General features: G+C 44.7%; 1 non-coding gene across 1 annotated transcript; it reads right to left on the bottom strand.

The window, feature by feature from the left end:
* Positions 1–17,885: 17,885 nt before the first annotated feature.
* LOC127204055 (U6 spliceosomal RNA) lies at positions 17,886–17,992 on the bottom strand. The gene has a single exon (XR_007832411.1). It is a non-coding gene; the product is annotated as a U6 spliceosomal RNA (small nuclear RNA).
* Between the last annotated feature and the right edge of the window lie 3,165 nt (positions 17,993–21,157).

The raw sequence follows: 21,157 nt of genomic DNA on the forward strand, positions 1-21,157 counted from the left end.
TTTTCCCGAGGAAGAAGAAGCCAGGCGTCTTTCTTGATCATTCTTCACACTATATATTGAGGGACAGTCTTTCACTGAGACTGGAGCATGCCATGTTGGCTCCTCTGGCAGCCAACTTGCTCTGGGGACCCACTGTCTCCACGTCCATTACACCAGGATTACTAGTGGGCCACAACACCCACATGGCTTTTAAGTGGGTTCTATGGACACGGTCTCCTGTCCCCATACATGTACACTGAATGCTTATCTTCCTAGCCTTGGAAGAAAAAAAAGTGAACTGTTACTGGAAAGAGGAGCCATTCTTGAGTTGACTCAAAATAATTTTTAGTTCCTGATATGTGTTGGCACACTTTCAAACAACAGAGATTCAGAACCTAAGCAAACAAACAAACAAATAACTCAATAACTGATGCTGGAGAGATGGCTCAGGATTAAGAGCACTGGCTGTCCTTTTGGAGGACCCAGGTTCAATTCCCAGCACCCACATAGAGAGGGGAGAGGAGTAAAAAGGGAAAGAAAAGGCAAAAGTGAAAAAGAAAATACAGAATCCAAGCTGGAAGGAGAAGGAAAAATGGACTCTGGCAGATGTCATGTAGAAAACCCTCCAGGTGTGAACCCAGAATGTAGCTCAAAATTTTCAAAGTTACAGGATCTAAAAAGCAACAACCAAAAATCATTTGTTTCTGTACATTAACTTGATCTATTGCAAAATGAGATTAAGGAAGCAATCTCGCCTGCAATACCTTCAAAGAGGGATATGTTTAGCCAAGCGGGGAGGAAACCAACGCATCAAAAGCTAAAACACTGATGCATTCAAGACATTTTTTTGTCCCCTCTCAGTTGAAAAACAGGGAGAGACGTTTCACTCCTTTGGAGGACTCAAATAAAGATTTTATCAAGCACAGCACAGTGATTTTAAATGGCTCTTGAAAGATATTGAACACCTAGTTATAATGTCAGCTTTTTTTTTTTTCTTTCAAACCAGGTCTTTCCACCCTGCCCTCACTCTTCCTCTGAAAGGTGAGCAGGGAGATCTGGAGTTATAGCAAAAATAAAACAAGAACCTAGGGGATGCAGCCCTGAAATAAAGGCAGCGAGGTGAGAGAGGGTCTTTATTCTGCATCTGCTGAAGTCCAAGAGCTCTTATCCCTCACCAGACATCTTGTAGTTTTACATAAACCACAATGGCCAACTGAGAGTGATATTTTGGGGTCCATCCCTTTGTTCAGGTAAAAAAAATAAAAATAAAAATAAAAATAAAAAATAAAAAGTTTCAGCTTTCCACAGTTATAGGTCAATGTCACATGAAACACTTCAGTAAGCAAGGACAGCGTTGGCCTTAGCGTAATTCACCCTTTCTTATGCAGAGCTACCCGACTGCACTTCTACAGCAAACATGGAGATACCAAAGAAGGAAAAGATAGGTGAGGGAAACTCATGCAGGGGCATGCTGCTTTTGATGGAGCATTTGCCTGCAGCTTGGAGGCAGGTGAAAATGTTTTCCTGGGAAAGGAAAAATCAGTCTTCTTGATCTAAAGACTCATGGCTGGATGGGCCCGGAGGGGTGTGTCTCTGTAGCTAGAATCCTTGCCTAACATTGGTGGCACTCTAGGTTTGATTCCAGCACCACACACTCCAGGCACAGGAGTGATGTAATCCCAATACTGGGGAGTGGAGGCAAGAGGATCAGGCTGGGCGTGGTGGTGCATGCCTTTAATCTCAGCAGAGGCAGGCAGAGCTCTGTGAGTTCGAGGCCAGCTTGCTCTGCACAGGGAGTTCCAGGACAGCCAGGGCTTTGTATAGAGAGACGCTGTCTCAAAAATAGCAACAACAAAAAGAGGATCAGGAGCAAAAGGTCATCGCAGCTACAAAATAAGTAACCCGGGCCATATGAGTCTCTGTCTCAAAGAAGAAGCAGGAGGAGGAGAAGGGGGGATAGGAGGAAGAGGAGGAAGAAGACGAGGAAGAGGAGGGGAGGAGGAGGAGGGGAGGAGGAGGGGGGAGGAGGAAGGAGCCTTAGGGCTTCTGAGACAGTAATAGGTTTTCATTAGATAGAGATAGGTAGGAAATAGCCTTGAGGGTTCAAGGACTGTAAGCTGGAGGATTTTTAGCTCAAATTCTTCCCTTTCAATGTGGCATGAAGCAGGATTTCACTCCTTCCTCTGTCACCTGAGGTCTTATGTCATAATCCAATCGGGCAGCTCACCCTTGACTTCAGCATGAAAAGTGGCTTCTTCCCTAGAGGGGGTAAATGGGTTTGAACTTGTGACAAGCAAAGAGCAGCCATCTTGCTGAGTGATACAGGGTGGCAAAGGTTAGCGTGGGCAGTCACAGCCCGTGCTTGCATTGGCTCTGCAAGGACTTTGCAGTCCCCTTCCAACCCTAGAGCCTGGGTATCCCTACCATGTGGGAGCTGATGTTGTCTCCAAAGAGAGGGAGGGAGTGTAGGGAAATTGTAAATGCAGAAAAAGGAGCCCCACCTGGAAAATTATAACCCAGTTCTTCCCCATTGGAGGGTGGAAAACATATCTTCGGTCTTGCAAGTGTTTGCAACTCTACCTGGAAACTAGAATAAAGCTGTAAATTAGTCCTGGTTCGTTAAGGCTGATGCACAGCAATCACAATTGATTAACTGAAGGTGGACATTTACGGCAGTGTGGTCAATGCAAGAAACAGGGAGAAAAAAAATATGAGCTTCCTCTAACGATATTTGGGATATTTTATTGCACCAGAGTGCCTGAAGGTTCCTCGAAGGGGGAGGCCTGTCTCTGGCTCTCCAGTTTTTCAGTGGAATTTTGGAGCCAGCCAATTGGCGTTGCTCCAATCACCTTTCTTGTTGCTTAAGAAGAGAGCCACATGGGCATTCTGTCACCTGGACTGAAGAAGCTTCATTCAGACAGCACATCCATCTATCTTCTGGTCAATAGAAATAGATGCCCTGTTCTCAAAGCTCATTAGATGTTTCAAGGTCCAAAGGGGGGAAAAAAATCAGAGAAGTGAATTATTAACATGCTGTAAAACTGGCTCTAAACCTTTGAAGAGCAAACATGAGCCAAGCAAAGAAGCCATTTTATCTCCTGATAGGATTATTAATCTGCCCAGGCCCCACCCCAACCCCACCCCCCCCCCCCCCTTGGGTTTTTTTTTTTTTTTTTTTTTTTTTTTTTTTTTTTGAGACAGGATTTCTCTGTATAGCTTTGGCTGTCCTGGAACTAGCTCTACAGACCAGGCTGCCCTTGAACTCAAAGAAATCCACCTGCCTCTGTCTCTCATGGGCTAGGATTAAAGGTGTGTGACACCCCTGCCCAGCCCCCCCTTATTTTAATATTTGGAGGGTTTGGTTTGGTTTTGGTTTTAGTTTGGCTTGGTGTTTGTTTGTTTGTTCATTTGTTTGTCATTTTACAGGCGCCCACTTCAGATTTTTAAAGAGACACTGAACTTTTAAAGTATTGAATCCTCGGGGGCTAGAGAGATGGCTCAGTGGTTAAGGGCACTGACTGCTCTTCCAGAGGTGCTGAGTTCAATTCCCAGCAACTACATGGTGGCTCACAACCATCTATAATGTGATCTGGTGCCCTCTTCTAGCCTGAAAGTATATATACAGGAAGAGCACTGTATACATAATAAATAAATAAATAAATCTTTTTTAAAAAATAAAGTATTAAATCCTCTAAAGTCTGTGGGACGATGTCTTGGATCAGGGTACCAACATGAGGCTCTGGAGAACAACAAAGGACAGGTTATGACTTAAAAGCAATGTGTTGGGCTCGAGAGATGGCTCCGAGGTTAAGAACATGCACCGTTCTTGCAGAGGACCCAAGTTCAATTCCTTCCAGATGGTTCTTTTCCTCTACCTCATGAGTTGTCCACATATGCATGCTCTGCTTTCCTCCCTATGCTACCATGATTTGTGAGTTCTGACCAGTTCATTATCTGGAACTTGGCTCCTTCTCTGTAAGATGGGCAGTGTGATAGCTAATCCCAGTTGTCAACTTTTATTGGTTCTGTGATCAAATAAGAGCTGCAACTGCCTCTGTGTGTGGGTTTATAAGGATGTTTCCCGAAAAGATTAATTACAGAAGACAAGACCTTCCCACAGAGTTGGCAGCAGACCAGGATAAAGGGAAAGACAATGCTGCTCTGGCCTGCCAACCTTTGCTCCTTGCTGGTGAGTGCATCCACTCTGCTGCCACTGCTGCTGCATCCTTTGCTGACACCGGAAGCCAGCTTCTGTGACTTTCCAGTGTAGACTGAAGACCGGGCATCTCTCCCGGAATCTTTCAGACTTTTAGCAGCAGGCTTGGACTGCAGAAGCCTGGGCTTTCAGCCTCCCTAGAGTGCAAGTGGCCATTGCTGCACTAGTAGATCTTATCATGGACTGCAATATGATCTAATGTAGCAGTTCTCAACCTTCCTAATACCGCAACTCTTCAATACAGTTCTTCATGGTGTGGTGGACCCCCAGCCATAACATTCTTTGGTTGTTACTACATAACTATAATTATTTTGCTACTGATATGAATTGTAATATGAATATTTGATATGCAGAATATCTGATATGAGACCCCAAAGGAGTTGAAACACTGGTGTGTGTGTGTGTGTGTGTGTGTGTGTGTGTGTGTGTGTGTGTGTGTGTGTGTAATCAGATCCTCCATCATATAATTTCCAGTCTGGGCTGTCACTAAGAGATCTGTTCTGAAGAATCATGAATTATGTGACACTTTTCCCAGATATAAGACACACACACACACACACACACACACACACACACACACACACACTACTCACCTCAGATAGGGAATCTATATCAAACCACAGCCGCAGTTGCACACAAGGACAGCCTGGCAAACTGAATTTTCACTGGGTATCTTTGTTAGGGTTTCTATTGCTGTGATGAAGCATCATGATCAAAGAGCGAGTTGGGGAGGAAACAGTTTACTCAGCTTTATACTCGCCATTTATCACCAAAGGAAGTCAGGACAGGAACTCAAGCTGTACAGGAGCCTGGAGGCAGGAGCTGATGCAGAGGCCATGGAGGGGTGCTGCTTACATTCTTGCCCCCCATGGCTTGCTCAGCCTACTTTTTTATAGCACCTAGGACTACCAGCCTAGAATTGGCATCACCCACAATGGGCTGGGCCCTGCCCCCCCACTCATCACTAAACGCTGGATCTCATGGAAGCATTTTCTCGATTGAGGCTCCTTCCCCTCTGATGACTCTAGCTTATGTCAAGTTGACATAAAACCAAACCAGTACACTGAAGTTACTTACAGCCAGACTGACTGTCCCTCACCCGCAGCAGGGGTTGACTGGGACTCAGGACCCTTTTGAGTTTCACCTTTTCCCAGACTATGAAGTTTGCTTGCCTCTGCAGTCTCCAGGCCCCTTCCCAGAGGAAGTGTTGCATTAAAGAGGAAGCTGTCCCACAGCATGGAGTCAGGTTCTGTGCCTGAGGTCACTCTCACCTCACTCACTCAGTTCTAAGCGTCTACAGCTGCTGCACAAAGCATCCTCCGTTTCCGTAGTGGTTCCAGACCAACACGCTATTGACTTTAGTTCAGCGAAAGTGTTTATTAGTTCTTTTTCTCTGACTTCAAGCGGCAGCAGTCGTTGTTCTTAGTGAAATATTGTGTACCCCAGCTATTATTCTTTGCTGACTACGGAGTAACCAGGGCGCCATCTATCCTGTGAGTGTCAGGAGGAAACCCTGCCCATCCATCCTTCATTACCTCCCCTCGCTGGAGACCCTCATCACCCTATTGGAGTGATCGATTCTTTTCCTAATCACTTCATTGTGGGCTCCTCGCCCGTTCCCGCACCTCTCAGACATCCATTCTCAGGGTCTCTGGTGGGCTCCCGAGAATGAAACACCTTGAAGAAAACAAAACATAAAGAGTAAGAAAAATCTATACTGGGATTTTGGTCTTCACAATCCCCATACTTTGCAAAAAAGTAAAATTATATATATATATATATATATATATATATATATATCGCAAATCTAGTAGTCCTCTAAATGGCCCGTATTTGTGTGCCTGACGTGTGTGTGTGTGTGTGTGTGTGTGTGTGTGTGTGTGTTGTATAGTGTCTCAGTCTGTTTGCATATTTGTTCGTGTACATCTTGGTGGTATGTTTGTGTCCTTGTATATGTATGTATCTGTGTGTATATGTCTGTGTGTTGAGTTTGTTTGTATGTATACATGTGTACGTATTTCTCTGTATATGTGTATACATGCATGCATGTTTGTATACACATGTACATGCGTGTGTGTGTTTTTGTGTTTAATGGTTTTGTATGTGTGTATATGTGTGTGCACATGTATGTGTTTGCATGTGTATAAGTACATGTGTGTTACCACTCTGAGTATCTGTATTCTCAGGAGGGTGCTCTCTGCATCACTGCAGGGCTACATCATGGGTAATAGCTCTCGTCACTGCACTGTTGGCTGAAAAAGTGGAATCTACAGCCTAAAGCGACCAAATTAAAGCCCTGCTGGGAGAGGGAGAGAGGGGGGGGGAGAGAGGGAGGGAGAGAGAAGTTCATGTTTACTTCTAAGACTCCAAGGAGAAAACAGACTCTGGTTTTATAGAGAGTAAAAGATTGTTAATATTTTGAGCTTAACATAAAGAATACTGCGGCATGCCTGCTTGCCTGCACTGCCTAAGCAGAACTGGAGGATGTCTGTGGGGTTGGCCCTGCTGAGCTTAGTGCACTAGCAGACTGTCTTCCTGGAGGCCTTGGCGGCTGAATCTCTAACAGCAGGGAGGCCTGGATGAACCTATAGACCTGGGTTCACACGCTTCTCAAGACCCAGAAATCACACTCAGGACACCTGACTACAAAACTGTGGATGAGGCTCTACATTAGTCACTGGCCTCCTACAGGCTCTTCCTAGGGCATAATAATGATACTTAAATATAAATTCATTCATTCATTTATTCGTTCATCCCTCTTTCCCTCTTCTCTGCTGCCTCTCCCTCTGTCTCTGCTTTTCTGTCTCTGTATTTCTCTGTTGCTCCTCCTCCTCCTCTGCCTTTCCTCTCTCTGACTTCTTTTCTATCTTCTCTCTCCTCCCTCCCTCCCTATCTCTTACAATCAAAACAGACAACATTTAAAATCATGACAAGATAACAAAGCACCAGACAGTGTGTGTTGAATGGAGCTAAGGACCAACACTGCAAAGACATTGAAGAGGAAAAGGGGCATAGATCTAACTGGACTTGAGGATTTTTCCGTGGGTGACATGTTCCTGCCTTTCTCCTTCCTCCTAGTGGGACCCTGAGTTGCCCTGCTGACAGAAAATGAGCCTCTCAGAGAAGGCTGCAGGTGTATGGGGCATGGCCTTCATGAGTGTCCAGGAAGAGAAGTAAGGGATTCCCTGAAGTGGCACAGTCTCTCAGCTGTCCACTCAGATGGAGTATGGTGATTCAGGATGAAAGATTTGTTCCAGGGAGACACTGGTGGGCAGAAATGAATACGGCAGCCACAAAGTCAGCCTTTCAGGAGGATGTCCCTTATTGGATGGATGAGAATTCTTCCTTTCCCAGAGAGTATGGCTCCTTCCAGAACATCAGCTGCCAGTGGTTTCCATCACCTCAAGGATAAAGATGTTGTTAGCTCATCAACCAGCATCTCTCTGCAGCCAGTGGCAGGTGTGTGTGTGTGTGTGTGTGTGTGTGTGTGTGTGTGTACACAAGGCAGGATCTCTCCAAGAACAGGAGCATTTGCTGCTCTTGTAGAGGTCAAAGTTTGGTTTCCAGCACCCATGTTGCACAGTTCACAACCACCAGTACCTCTGATTCTAGAGGAATGTGATGTCCTCTTCTGGCATCCTCAGGTATTGCCCTCATGGGGCACAAACATGGAGACACACATACACACATGAAGAAATAAATCAAAATATTTCTAAGGAAGGGGCATGTTTTCCTCTCGACCAAGTCTCTCTCTCTCTCTCTCTCTCTCTCTCTCTCTCTCTCTCTCTCTCTCTCTCTCTCTCTCTCTCACTCACACACACACACACACACACACACACACACACACACATACACACATTTTAATAACACTGCAGAGGGACGGAGAGTCTCCTTGCAGAATACCATGTGATGGGCAGACAACAAAATCAATATCTATATTCCAAAATGAAGAAATTGTTTATTGAACTGCCTCAACACTCTATTTTTATAATAGAACAAAATAGCACCAAGCCAGCTATTCATCTGCCCCTGAATCCTGTGTCATCCCTTTGGCATTCACATTCCTACAGCTTTCCTTCTGAGTCACAGCATGACCCCAAATTACCTTCCAGTCTCATCTTCTATCTTTCACTTAGAATGTACATTTGACTCTTCCTCCTGATTCAACTGTTTCTTCACTATCTAGAGCCCTGCTGTACACTAATGGCTCCCCTCTTTCTCTCCAGATTCCTTTGAATCCCTTGAAGCCCCATTTCTAGATCTGCCCATCAAGACAGCAATCCTGCCCATCACAGTCACACCACGGGAACTAGAGACCAGCCTGTGCTATGGACAGCCACCCTTCAGGCATTACATGGCCATCACAAGATTGGGCTCGTTAACATTCCCTCATGGAGTGGAGGAGGGCTGACCAGCAGACCATATGGCCTTTTCCCCATCCCCCAGATAACAATTTCTGGAGGGGCAGTGCTTCTCTGTTAGTGGCTTAAACGCATTATGTCCCCAACAGGCTCAGGTGTCTTAACATCTGGACCCCAGCAGGTGGCGCTGTTTTGGAAGGTTCTGGAACCTTAAGGAGGTGGAGGCTCAAGGGTGTGGGGTTTGGTTTTGGTCCTAAAGAACCAACCACAGTGTTCGGGTTTTCCTCTGTAGCTCCTTACAACCGGCCACCAGCTCCCCGGTCTCTATTTCTGCCTCCCTCCCTCGTTCTGCTGTTGATGCTCTCAACCTCATCAGCTGCTCTCTCATTTCTCTGACCCATTCTACAGCTCTGTTGCCAAGACAACTTGCCGGTACCCAACTCAGAGGCTAGGGTTGTTCGGGAACTGGAGTGAGAGCTGAGGCAACCAGGAACCAGCTCAGGGTTGCTGTGTTTTATCCCAGTAACAGAAAAATAATCAACATAGCAGGCAACCACCGCCAGCTCTTTATCTGTCAAACAGTGTCAAACACTGTCACCCGGTGTTTGAGCATCAGAAGCTTGGTTATACAGGGTCCGTGCACTACATAGAGCCAGCTCGTTGGTTCCACACTGTACTGTACTGGCTAGTTTTATGTCAACTTGGCACAAGCTAGAGCCATCAGAGAGGAAGGAGCTTCAGTCAAGAAAATATCGCCATCAGATCCAGATGTAAGGCATTTTCTTAATTAGTGATCAGTGAAGGAGGGCCCAGCTCATTATGGGTGATGCCATCCCTGGCCTGGTAGTTCTGGGTTCTCTCTCTCTTTTTTTTTTTTTTTTAAATCAGGCTGAGCAAACCATGGGGGAGCAAGCCAGTAAGCAGCACCATTCCTTGGCCTCTGCATCAGCTCCTGCCTCCAGGCTCCTGCCTTGCTGACTTTCTTTGGTGATGAACAGCTATGTGGAAGTGTAAGCCGAATAAACCCTGTCCTCTCCAGTTTGGTTCGGTCATTGGGTTTTGCAGTAATAGAAACCCTACCTAAGACAAATTGGTACCGGGAGTGGGGCTCTTGCTGTGACACACCTGACCATGTTTGGAGGATGATTGTGGAAAAGGCTTTTGTAACTTCGAGCTAGAAAAGCCATTGAGTGTTGGCCCCTCAGTGCGATATTCCTCAGTGGGATGTTCCGTAGGAGCTTGGAAGATAAGCATGCTGAGGGCAATGCAGAGGAATGGAGGCCTGCCTTGTGACGTTTCAGAGTGAAATTGAAAGACTCTATCAGGGCTGTTTGCTATTTTGAATTGTGATTCCGTCATTCTGGTCGTCTGGGGCTGAAGAGCCAGGCACGATTAACAAGAGACAAGCACCAATGAAGCGAACGCTTTGTGTTCCGGGGACCATTGATGCTAATTAGCAGGAGCTAAAATATCAGCCCCGATTAAGATCCCAAGTCCTCAGCGGACACCAGGGGATTGTTTTAATGGGTGGGAGCTGTCAGAGCCATGTGCCTACAGCCCCCACAACCTCTGACTCAGCACAGATGTGCTAAACAGAGCAGCTGCCATCTAACTTTGAGGGATTTGGTTCCTTCCAGGCCCTAGAATGTCTGTAAAGCTCACTCGGCATCCCACCCCACCTCTGTTCCCTGCTTTCTCCTTTATGACTCTGAACTATGGATTTATGGAAGGGGGTGGGCAGAGTTCCACCCTCTGCTGCCAGACCTGTGGGAAGATGAGCAGCACGATGCTTGGCATCTTGGCATTAGGAGCAGGAGAGGAAAGCCTTGCCAAAGCCCCGTCTGCTCTGAATTCACCACAGTTTAATTTTAAGAGACTTGATGTGACCTTGTGGGGTCTCCGAGGGAAGCCATAGCTGAGGGGAAATTGAGGGGATACTCAAGCATTTGAAAACACTCCTCACCACTGCCAGCCTGGAAGGGCTGCCTCTCTGCATGATCCTCAATACCCAAGCAAACTACTAGAAAGAGAAAGAAAAGGAGGTCTGGAGACTGCCTGTTGTCTCTCCCAGGAAGCAGCTGATTCGGTCCCCAGTGAAGTCACTGGGGTCAGATTGTCAGGGAGGGAGGATATAAACATTGCTGTCAGAGGACCCTTTGACACTGGTGCTAAATTGTCTCCTGTGAGGGCTAAAGGTATCCTAGGAAAGGACCTGGGACAGAAAGAGGAAATTAGACAAAAACAAAAGAATAGGAGTTAAAGAGATGGCTCAAAGGTTAAGAGCACTGGCTGCTCTTGAAGAGGACCTGGGTTCAATTCCCAGTACCCACATGGCACCTCACAACCATCTATAACTCCAATTCCAGGGCATCCAATGACTTCCATGGGTACCAGGCATGCACATGATGCATATACATGCAGGCAGGCAAAACACTAATACTAAATAAATCACGTGCACACATGTGTGCGTGCACGTGTGTGTGTGTGTGTGTGTGTGTGTGTGAGAGAGAGAGAGAGAGAGAGAGAGAGAGAGAGAGAGAGAGAGGGAGGGAGGGAGGGAGGGAGGGAGGGAGGGAGAAATAACAAAAGCAGTGTATCAACGCTGATTCATGCTAACACATACTGATAATGCAGTAGTCCCTCCTTCTCCGTGAAGGATATTCTCCAACAGAGTGGGTACCTGGAACCACAGAGAGGGATGAACACACATGCACTGTGTCTTTTCCTGTGTGCATGTACCTCTGATCAAGTTTAACATAAACCTCCACTATAAAATTAAGGATAGTAACCAGTGCTTGCCCCCTTACTGAGTTGATAATTTTTTTTTCTTTTATGTCTTCAGTTAAAGGAAGAACTATACAGATGGCATGTATGGGTCACTTTTGGACCTTTTGGATTGTTATTAACTGAGAAATGAGTTGCTTTGGCCCAGCAATGTGAAAAAATGAACACATTAACCTGATTACTAAGATGGCTGCCTGCTGATTAATGGGAGGGTAACATCCACAGTGTGGTCATGCTGAAGCCAGGTTCTAATTGGGATAAAGGAAAACAGGGGGGAAATTCTATCACACAACTAGGAACGGTCCACTGTTATGAGTTATGGAATACTTTTCCTGGAATTTTCTATTTAATAATTTTGGACTCTGGATAAGTGTAAGCAACACTGAAGAGAAGGGCTGACTGCTACAAGAGGAAAAACCATGTGGGTTGTATCAAAAGGCTCTTGCTGTATGATGTAGAGTTAAAAGACACCTGTCCCAGGGGTTGTAAGTTTTCCAAGTGGCCTTGGGTAGGATTTTACTCCTCTGCATTTCTGGGTCTGAGTGGATCACCTTTAATATCTTTAAAGAGTTTCTTAACCTCATAATGTTGTGACCCTTCAATACAGTTCCTTCTGTTGTTCTGACCCCCAACTACAAAATTATTTTCATTACTGCTTCATAACTGTAATTATTTTACTGTTATGAGTCATAAATATCTGTGTTTTCTGAAAGGATCATTTGACCCCAAAGGAGTCATGACCAACAGGTTGAGAAACACTGTCTTATGGTAACACAACATACATCAAGGCATTCTTGAATGGCGTCTGCTGAACTATTATTCCCCAGGCCCAGAGAAGGTTTGCAAAGTTTTCTTTCTGAAAAATATTCATTATATTATGGTGGTTTTTTTTTCTTGACACTGTGACAAAATATTTGACAAATTAAGAAAGAGAGAATTTGTGTTGTCTTATAATCTAAGGGCACACAGTCCGTCACGGCAGGGAAGACACGGCGGCAGGAAGGTGAGGCAGCTGGTCACTCTGCATCCACCGTCAGGAAGCAGAGCGAGATGGATGCTAGGACTCAGCTCAGTTTCTCCTTTAAATTCAGTCTAGGCCCCCAGCCCACGGGATGCTACTGCCCACAGTCAGGGTGGGTCCTCCCTTCTCAACTAACTTGACCTAGAAAGCCCCTCACAAGCACCCAGAGGTGTCAATCCTGGATGATTGTACATCCTGTGAAATTGACATTGAAGAGTAACCACCATGACCTTAGAGCAAATATTTCCATTTTTTAAAAACAATGTTTATTGTCAGTGCCAAGCTCTGCCCTTGTACTGCAGAAGTGGCCATTAAGGATGCATGGCTGTGTCCCACTTGGGTTTTAGTTACAGAAGCAACAGGTGACCCATATTTGGTGTGCAGATCATAATTTTCTGATCCTCTACTCCAGACTACTGGATTTCAGTACCAGCTTTTAAAAACTGGTGGTTTTGGAGGGATCTGGAGAGATGGCTCAACATATAAGATCTCTGGCTGCTCTTTCAGACCTGAGTTCAGTTTCCTGCACCCTCTCATGCCCTCTTCTGGACTCCTTTTGGGCACTGCACCCATATAGTGCACAGACATAAGCACAGGCAAAACAACCACACAACATAAAACAAAAACAGACAAATTATGTAATGCTGGCAATATTCTCTCTAAACACAGTTTAATTTCTTAGGAGAGTATCCTAAACATACAATTTCTAAAATCCTCTAACAGAAATTTTTTTGTATGTGTATTCACAGTTGAGCATCAGATGTCCATTAGAAAGGATTCAAGAGGATTTTTATTTTTTTTTTAGGTGTGGTGTAAGAAAAGTAGCTGAAGGTTAGCTGAGGGGATTTTTCTTGTGGGTGAAGTGAAAATAGAGTGGGGGATGCTGAGCACCCTAAAAATAGAATTCTGTCTTTTCATATGTCCTCCCTCCGTTACTCAAGGGAAAAAAAAACCAGCCAGTCCTAAAAACTTTAAAGGGACTCTATTCTAGGATCAGTTGCACAAGTCCCCAAGGGAGATAAAACCTTTAATATATGTCACTGACTTTGAATGTAAGTTGGAATTTTCACAGGTATTATGATCTGAACATCTGTAGGTAACTATCCACTGCACTCCCTATGTTATATCCTTTTTTATTTTTACAGTGTTCCTCTTGGGCACTTTTTGTGCCCTTCCGTTTGTAGCCTCTTTTTCTTAATAATTTTATGATTATTTTAGGTTTTTAAGATCTGATGTCTCAGCTTTTCCAAGGCTAATAATCTCTATGCTACAGTGCTCTCTCTCTCTCTCTCTCTCTCTCTCTCTCTCTCTCTCTCTCTCTCTCTCTCTCTCTCTCTCTCTCTCTCTCTCTCTCTCCATGTACGTATGTGCACCTTATGCATGCAGTACCCATGAAGGCCAGAAGGTGGCATCATATCCCCTGAAACTGGAGTTACAATGGCTGTGAGGCACGATGTGGGTGCTAGGAATAAAACTTTGGTCCTTGAGAAGGATAGCCACACCTCTTAACTGTTGTAGACGTCATTGCACAGGCTGAGGTCTCGAGCTTTGTTGTGCTGAGCACCAGTTGCCTGAAGCCCCTACAACCAGGGTTTCCACACCATGGAGACTGTATGCTCTCACTGAGAGCCAAAACCATCCTTTTCTCCTTTAATCTGCTTTTGTCATGGTGTTTTATTATAGCAACTGGAGAATGACTAAGAAAAGATGCCCCTCCAAACCCGACTGCCATCATGTTCAGTAAGTGGGACATGGTAGGGGCTGAGTGCCAAGAGTAGCTGAGAGCCTTTGTCATGAATGAAAGGGAATCATTTATGGGAATGTCTGAAAAAAATCAGTACAGTGAATTAGATTACCATGATAGCTATTCCGGTTTATCATGACGCAGTAGGAATCTATTATGATGTACTTGTATTTTAACACAGTGAAATCAAAATGTACTGTGATGTAATGTGATTCATAATGACACAAGAGATATTTATTATGATGCAACCATGGCTTGCACTGTACTAGAAACATTGTCCTGCATAGATCATAATATATAATATGACATAATTCTATAATACAATGGAGAATTTTTCTGTAATATAATAGATCATAACAGACCTGATGGTTTTGCATGATGAAATGGAAACGAATAATCACAACAGGCGCTATGACTTATCATGATTCCATGGCTGTCTCTTTATCACATAAAAGGAAAGCGACTTCATCCTTACGTGACAAACTCTTTTCTCCTGGCTCCAGAGAGATAACGTGGAGAAGCATCCTCCAGCTGCAGAGCTCAGGGTTCCCTTCAGCATCAGCTAGACATGAGGTAACAACACACTCACAGGCTGGTGGTATGTTCCAGCTCAGACACTGAGCCCACAGGACATTTCAAACCTGCCACCATTCCAGATAATGTTGGGCACCAGAGTACTTTGTGGAATTTCTGTAACTGAAGACACCGCCTGAGAGATGATCACACAGTGATGTCACCAAAATCCTCAACTTTCTTGTGACAGAAGTGGAAAGCATGTGTGCCTCATGAGAAATATTTAGCATCCGGCTTCCGTTCCAACCTGAAGGCAGAGCACAGAGCGCTGCTGCGTTAGATTTTAGTGAGGCATTCAGCAGGTGCCTGAGGTGTCTGTCTTCCTATTGGCCCAGATTCCTGCTGCGTTCAGAGAGGCAATCCTTTTGAGACCATTCTGTAGGATTACCTCCACTGGCTGAGAGCATTTAATCCAGACCAAAGCCTTAATGATTTTAACACTTCCTCCCCAATACTAAACACCACCCCAAATCCTGTGATTTGCCTCTGCTAATGCTTTCATGTTGAGGAAAATCTCATGTAGCCCTGTGGCCTGTATTCTCTCCAGTTGCTGCAAGTCAATAAACTCCAAGCCGTTCAATAACAAAGATCAAAGACGGGCCATGCTCGCCTTCCTGATATGCAGGGTTTGTTCCTGGTGTTTAAATAAATCAGAAGCTCATTACTCATTTTTATTTAGCTGGCCACGCTGTAAATATTAAGCCGTGTGCACATTTCCATTATTTAACTGGACTCCAGGGAATCCTGGAGAAAGGCCCTAGGGAGCAGGGTCACTCGTTCTTACCACAGCCACTCACAGTACAAGAGCAGTGAATACTCAGCACAAGTGAGGGCTTACCCACATTCCTTTCACAGCATAAATATAAACAGAAAGGAGGTCCAGAGACTGGTTTCAGGGGCCCTTCAATACTGAAAAAAAATATATAGGAGGTATAAAGAGTTAGTGACAGAGCCTGAGAAGATGTCTCGGTGATAAAGAGTGCTTGCTGCTCTTGTGGAGGACTGAAATTCCCAGAAGCCACATCAGGTAGGACACAACTACCTCCAACTCCAGCTCCAGTGAATCTGGCACCCTCTTCTGGTTTCTGGAGGTACCCACACCCACATGTACATATACACATACATAAAAATGGAAAACATGGATAAAATTAATTAGTGATTTGGGGGAGGGTATGAATGAAAAGCCAAGAAGCTAGGATAGAAACCCAAAGAAATTGATGTCACAGGGTGAAGTTTTTAAGAATAAAGAGCAGCCACCTGCCTCAGTTTCTTCTCAGTGATCAAATGGTAGGAATCATTGAGCCACAGTGCCCTGTAGTCACCCACAAAGGACCACTATGCCCAGCCTTGTTAAAGAAATGGACTACTCCTGAAAATAAATATCAGAATGGGGGGAAAGCCTGCCTCAGTCTCCATCAACAAGTCCAGATACCAAGGCATAGCCAGTCTTCTGTAATCTTCCCACAGAGACCATTCTAGGATGCCTAACACTCACATTGTTTCTTTCAACTGAGATGGAAGTCTCTCACACAGAGGAAGAGACAAGAATATTCCCTGAATTGGAATTTTTTTTTTTTTTTATTAATTTATTCTTGTTACATCTCAATGTTTATCCCATCCCTTGTATCCTCCCATTCCTCCCCCCCCCCATTTTCCCATTATTCCCCTCCCCTATGACTGTTCCTGAGGGGGATTACGTCCCCCTATATATTCTCATAGGGTATCAAGTCTCTTCTTGGCTACTTGCTGTCCTTCCTCTGAGTGCCACCAGGTCTCCCCCTCCAGGGGACATGGTCAAATGTGAGGCACCAGAGTATGTGAGAAAGTCGTATCACACTCTCCACTCAACTGTGGAGAATATTCTGACCATTGGCTAGATCTGGGAAGGGGTTTAAAGTTTACCTCCTGTATTGTCCTTGGCTGGTGCCTTAGTTTGAGCGGGACCCCTGGGCCCAAATCTGCCTATCATATTGTTCTACTTGTAGATTTCTAGGACCCTCTGGATCCTTTTATTTTGCTGTTCTCCCATGCGTCTCTCATTTAGAGTCCCAATAGGATGCCTTCCCCTCTGTCCCAGTTTCCTGGTAAGTGAAGGCTTTCGTGGGACATGCCCCTTGGGCTAGTATGCAGATATAAGTGAGTATATACCATTTGATTCTTTCTGCTTCTGGGTTAACTCACTCATTATGATCATTTCTAGCTCAATCCATTTATCCACAAATTTCGGGAATTCCTTGTTTTTAATAGCTGAGTAGTATTCCATAGTGTATATGTACCACAGTTTCTTTATCCACTCTTCTACTGAGGGACACTTAGGCTGTTTCCATGTTCTGGCTATTATGAATAAGGCTGCTATGAACATGGTTGAGCAAATTTTCTTGTTGTGTGCTGGAGCATCTTCTGGGTATATTCCAAGGAGTGGAATAGCTGGGTCTTGAGGAAGCCCTATTCCCATTTTTCTGAGATAGCACCAGATAGATTTCCAAAGTGGCTGTACTAGTTTGCATTCCCACCAGCAATGAAGGAGTGTTCCTCTCTCCCCACATCCTCGCCAGCATGTGGTGTCGCTTGAATTTTTGATCTTAGTCATTCTGATGGGTGTAAGATGGAATCTCAGAGTTGTTTTGATTTGCATTTCCCTGATGACTAAGGAGGTTGAGCATTTCTTTAAGTGTTTCTCAGCCATTTGATACTCCTCTGTTGAGAATTCTCTGTTTAGTTCCAAGCCCCATTTCTCAATTGGGTTATTCGGTTTGGTGGTGTTTAATTTCTTGAGTTCTTTATATATTTTGGATATTAGACCTTTGTCAGATGTAGGGTTGGTGAAGATTTTTTCCCAGTCTGTAGGCTGTCGCTTTGTTCTCTTGACAGTGTCTCCTGCCTTACAGAAGCTTCTCAGCCTCATGAGGTCCCATTTATTAATGGTTGACATTAAGGCCTGGGCCGTTGGTGTTCTGTTCAGGAAGTTGTCTCCTGTGCCAATATGTTCCAGGCTCTTTCCCACTTTTTCTTCTAAGTGAGTTAGTGTCTCTGGTTTATGTTGAGGTCTTTAATCCACTTGGATTTGAGTTTTGTGCAAGGTGACAAATATGGGTCCAGTTTCATTTTTTTACACATAGACCTCCAGTTAGACCAGCACCATTTGTTGAAGATGCTATCCTTTTTCCATTGAATGGATTTGGCTTCTTTGTCAAAAATCAAGTGACCAAAAATATGGAACGCTTCACGAATTTGCGTGTCATCCTTGCGCAGGGGCCATGCTAATCTTCTCTGTATCGTTCCAATTTTAGTATATGTGCTGCCGAAGCGAGCACCTGAATTGGAATTTTTAGGATCAACTGAGACAACGCTGAGGAAATCCCACATCCAATCCTAGTTCAGCTCACATTCCCTAGATATACCATTCCTTTCTGGCCCCACAACCCCAAGAGTCAAGGAACCAGGGTTTATTACAATGAAGGAGTGGACTACATAGCATATTTCTAAGAAAATGAAGAAATCTGACCCAACCCACCACCCCCATCAAATCTGGTCTTCGGTTATCAATTTCAGCTCAGAATTTAGCCCTAGGCACAGAAGCTCTTATTTGTAAGCAAAACTGAGACCAAGTGGATTTCAGAGTAATTATAGTTCTTTGAAATAACTTAACTCTCAGGGGATATCACATGATCAGCAGCTGCATTGCAGGAAGCTCCAGGCTGGTGAATTTTGCAAGGAAAGTCCTCCTTCATTGGAGAGTTCAGAAGCCATTGCTCCAGTGAAAGTTAAACCTCTCTCCTATAGGTGAGTAAGGGATAGAGTTGACCACCATGAGCAAGCACCTAAACAAACACATGCACACACATATTGTGCATTTTGGACTTTAATAAAGATGAATTTTAATGCTCACCTGACTTTTTCTTTCTTTTGGGAGTGGAGGTGACATGTGGTAAGGGTTCATATGTGGGGTACATGCTTAATGATGTGATCAGAAGTGGCCAAGCCATTTCCCTCAGTGGCTGTCATATGACCCTTATTCCACTGGCCATGTGTCATGCTCTCTTTGGTAGCCCTTGCTGAGGGGTAGCCAAAGTTCATTTCAAACTATAGAATCTTCTGCCTCAGCCTCCTGAGTGTTAGGATGGCAATTCACCACCATGAGAGATCTTCAGTTCTGTTGGACTGTTGCTGTTGTTGTATGTTTCCATGTGTATTATATGCATGCTTATATGTGCGCGTGTTTGCATATATGTTCATAATACACATGGGAAGAAGTTTTGTATGCATCTGTGCTAATAGAGGCCAAGGCTTCTAGGCCTCCCCTACCACTTTCCACCTTAATCACTAAAGCAAGGTCTCTCACTCGAACCTAGAGCTCACTGATCCAACAAGTATAGCCAGCTAGTTTCCTCTGTAGATGCCCTGTCTCTTCCTCTTAAGTGCTTGGAAGAGTCACCCTAAATGTCACCAGTGCCTCCCAGTAGCTGTGGTACTGAACTGAATAAAAAGGAGGGAAATGAGGTGAACACCAACATTCATTTTTCTGCTTCCTGACAATGTTCACTTGGGTGGGGAGGAGGGTGAAAAATCTATTCAAATATCTTTCCACTTTAAAAGACTCTCTCGCTTCTTTTGAGAAGTTCATACAATATATTCTTATCATAATTATTCCTCAATTCTCCCCCAGCTCCTCCCAGACCCATCTGTACCTTCCTTCCCTGACAACATGCATCAAATTCATGTCCTCATTTTTCATTTTTATAAATGATGCCTGGACACTCCTGTGGTGGAGTCATCCTCTGGAACATAATAGACCTACCAAGGTCACAATCTTAATGAAAACCAACTCTCTCCCCCAGAAGTCAATCACTATCCGCAGCTCCTCAGGTAGGAGTAGGGACTCATAATCCCCCTTTCCACTCCATGCCTGAATGTTGACTGATCATGTAAAAGCAGCCATCTGGTCTACCTGGAGCCTGGGAGTGTTGGTTCCACATCCTTCTGATGCTGAAAATGGGCTAGAGACATTGAAGCCATTTTGAAAATAACTATAGAACATCTAAGTTACATGTTAATACACTCTCATCCAATTTATATGTTTCACAAGCAACCAAACCTCTTCAGGTAAGGTATCTTTTAAATTTTATTTATTTATTCACTTTACATCCTGGGCATAGCCCCCTCCTGCATCTCCTCCCAGTACCATCCTCCATCCCCCAACTCCCTCCCCTGTTTCTCAGACAAGGGGAGCTCCCCATCCACCCTGTTCCTCAGAAAAGAGGAGTCCACTACCCAACCACCCCAACTTACCAAGTTGTGTCAGGGCTGAGTTCAACCTCTTCCCCTGTGGCCTGACAAGGCAGTCCTGTCAGGGAGAAGTGACTGAACAGTAGGCAACAGAGTCTATGTCAGAGACAGCCCCCACTACCCTTACTAGTGGACCCACATGAAGCCTGAGCTGCCCATCGGCTACATCCATGTAGTGGACCTAGGTCCAGTCCATGCATGGTCCTTGGTTGGTCCTACAGATTCCACAGGTCTTCTGGGCTGTGGTTAGTTGGCTCTGTTGATCTTTTTGTAGAGCTCTTGTCACCTCTTGGTCCTTTTATCCTTCCCCCACTTTTACACTAGACTCTCTATGCTTTGCCCAATGTTTGTCTTTGAATCTCAGCATCTGTTTCAAAACTCTGCTGGGTGGAGCCTCTCAGAGGACAACTCTGATAGGCTCCTGTCTGAGAGCATAGCAGAATATTCTTAGTAGTGTAAGGGGTTGGCTCTCTTCCATGGCATAGGTCTTGGGTTAGGCCAGGCATTGGTTGGGTTTTCCCTCAATATCTACTCTATCTATTCTATCTTTATTCCTGCATGTCTTGTAGGCAGGGTAATTTTGGATCAATGTTTTTGTCAGTGTGTTGGTGTTTTCCTCCTTCCACTAGGAGTCTCAGACAAGGGATCTTATTGCTGAGTTATGTGGAAGTAATACACTAGAAGGCCCTGCTCGTGTACAGCAGCATTAGCCATTCAGGAGCAATGATGGGTGGACATCTACCAGTATCAACACAGCAGCCCCACTTACCCATCTAGCTGAGGATGCAAGAGAAGTCCCATCATCTGAATGACTTTATTGTAGCTGGTTTCATACTAGGAGGAAGAGGGAATAAGCAAACATCAACGAGGCACATAGAAGGACTTCAGAGAGCTGTGCATGCAATGAAGGGAATTAAAGAGTGACGTGAAGACCAGCCTGGTGGTGTACATCTACTTGTTATGCCAACTTGGGAAACTAGGGCAGGAGGATTGCTAGTTTTAAGCTTGAATGGACTACAGAGAAAATTCAAGGCCAGCTGGGGCAACTCAGTGAGATGCTGCCTCAAATAAAAAAGTAAACAGAGGGCTGAGGATATCCCAGTAGAGTGCTTACCTAACATGTACAAAGCTTTGGCTCAACCATCTCCAACAGTAATGTGGTAATGTGGACACTCCAGAATGGAAGGCTGTGT

This window comes from Acomys russatus, chromosome 19 (genome assembly GCF_903995435.1).
Source record: "Acomys russatus chromosome 19, mAcoRus1.1, whole genome shotgun sequence".
In the NCBI taxonomy this organism is placed as follows: domain Eukaryota; kingdom Metazoa; phylum Chordata; class Mammalia; order Rodentia; family Muridae; genus Acomys; species Acomys russatus.